Consider the following 2588-nt stretch of genomic DNA (forward strand, 5'->3'; position numbering starts at 1 on the left):
TCAAATTCTAGAATTCCTGCTACCTTGCCCTAAGTTAGCCTCTAAGAAGGATTCTAGTATTCATTAGCAGCCATCAGGTCGATCAATTCATAAGCTTCATTGTAGCTTTTAGCCCACAACGCTCCTCCTGATGTTACATCAATCATAGGTCTAGACTGAGCACCCAAACCATTATAGAAATAATTTATAATCATCCAATCAGGCATGCCATGGTGTGGGCACTTCCTTAGCATCTCCTTATATCGATCCCAAGCCTCACACAGAGATTCTCCAGTTTGTTGAGCAAACTGAGTAAGAGCATTCCTGATTGCAGCAGTCTTCGCCATCAGGAAGAATTTAGTGAGAAAATTTTGAGCAAGATCCTCCCATATGGTGATAGACCCTGGTGGCAGAGAATGTAACCAGCACTTTGCTTTATCCCTCAGAGAGAATGGGAAGAGTCGCAGCTTGATAGCATCTCCAGTCACCTCATTGAACTTGAAAGTGTCGCAGATCTCGATGAAATCCCTGATGTGCAAGTTGGGGTCTTCTATAGGAGAACCCCCAAAATGAACTGAGTTCTGTATCATCTGAATCATGCTCGACTTGATCTCAAAAAGCCGAGATGGCTGGTCTAATGATGCTCGATTGAATGTCATTGATCTTAGGCTGAGAATAGTCTATTAGAGCCTTAGGATTTTCTGCTTGATCTCTCATCACTACTAGAGTTGGTTCCTCGACTTTCTCTTCTTCTGCTACTTTCTCTTTGTCCTCAAAAACTTCCCTTCAAATCACTATAGCTTCTTCCTCGGCTTGATCCAGAGTTCTCTTACGAGCCCGCGAACGCGTATGCATACACACTCGCTAGAATACCTGAAACACGACAAAGAAAAAGAGTAGGTAAGTAACAATGTACGAGTCAATGAACTTTAACGATCACAGATGACAAACACATAAACTAAAAGTTAACACTGCAGTCCCCGGCAGTGGCGCCAAAAACTTGTTAGTCGCTAATCACGCGCTAAAATTCACGCAAGTATACGCGTTCACAAGTAATATAGAATTATTTCTAGTTTGTTCCCACATGGACTGTTTTAGATTAACTTCTTAATTAAATACTTCATTCAATAGCATTTCTGTTCTTAACCTTAGCATGTAATGGTGATGACACTAATCAGATAACATGAAACTGATAAACGCCAACTTTCGTTGTACGAGTACCATACTACCAGACATCCACAAAAGAGATAGAAGCTGAATAGAAACCAATTATATTGAAACCCTATATGTCTATAGAATTTGACAATATAACAGTTTAATGCACAAGTTATCTATCGTGATTACATAGGGTAAGTAAGATGGTTCAAATTACCTACGAATCATGCATAACAATAACACATGAACGTATGATAGCATGACAAGTTCTAAATCCTTAAATTCACTTTCGCTTCATTAAGAATTAACACACTATCTTATAAGTTCACGACGCTCACAAGACGGATAAGCACAACCAATACTAGGTTATCATATAATCACCACACATTAACGCATCGAAACAAATTCACTAAAGAAATCCATAAATAAATCCGCTAGAACCCCACGGTAAGGTTAGCCCATAATCGGACTTATCATCAACGTGGGTTCCGATGAAAGTATGGTATAATAAACGTAGTCTTTATACTTAATAAAACCAAGTACGAAACACAAGTAAAGGTTCAATAATAAGAAAAGTAGCATCCAACATTACAACTAAAATAAAGAATCACAAGAATAAACTAGATCTTCTTCGCCTTGGTTGAATTGTGCTCTCCGGTCTTCTTTACTCCTTTTTCTTAGCTTTTGTACGTCTCTCCTTATGCAAAACATCTTTATTTATGTATATATAGCAGCCCCATGCAGAGTAGAAGTCTTCTGGATCAAAATCAGAAAAGAAACAAAATTTCTTTTCTCGACCTGGAGCGGCCGCGCGCTTGACCAGCGCGGGCGCGCTAAGCTTCTGATCTTTGGGCGCGGCCGCGCGCTATCACTGTGCGGGCGCGTTGACTCCCTGAATAAAATTCCGACTTCTTCTTTCCTTGCTGATCTGAGTTGGTTTTCCACGAGTTTTTATTCCAACACCATCCTAACACCCAATTAGCACTAAAACCATGCTAATTCACCTGATTACCTGGAGAATGCCTGCAATGCAAAAACACTACAAAACACGTAAAAACACCAACAACTTGAGTACAAACACACCAATTCAAAGATTTACGGAGCGTAATAAAGTGTCATAAATACCACTCAACACTATTAGTCGAGTTACGTCTCCTGATGGACTCAAAATATTTATCAAGGGTCGCAATGGTTCTGCCACCAATGTAACAAAGAACGTTGTCTACAAAGAAGTTTTTTATCAACTACCTACGGCTTAGAATGCTGAATATTTTAATCATTTGATTTTTGAAACATAAATGCTTACATACTTTGACAATGTAAACCAAATATCATTGAATTTAAATGTACATTAGTCTTTATTATAGATTTGTAGGGTTCATTTTTTATCTATTACATATATTTTCTGATTCTAAAGGCTACTAAGCAAGATGAAGTACATGAAAAAAATAAAT

The 2588-nt window shown here is 38.4% G+C and overlaps 1 non-coding gene across 1 annotated transcript; it reads left to right on the forward strand.

Annotated features, from left to right (window-relative positions):
• Positions 1-204: 204 nt before the first annotated feature.
• Positions 205-311, forward strand: LOC141676035 (small nucleolar RNA R71). Its single transcript, XR_012556648.1, has one exon. It is a non-coding gene; the product is annotated as a small nucleolar RNA R71 (small nucleolar RNA).
• Positions 312-2588: the final 2277 nt, after the last annotated feature.

The sequence above is a fragment of the Apium graveolens genome, chromosome 7 (assembly GCF_009905375.1).
Source record: "Apium graveolens cultivar Ventura chromosome 7, ASM990537v1, whole genome shotgun sequence".
Taxonomy (NCBI): Eukaryota; Viridiplantae; Streptophyta; class Magnoliopsida; order Apiales; family Apiaceae; genus Apium; species Apium graveolens.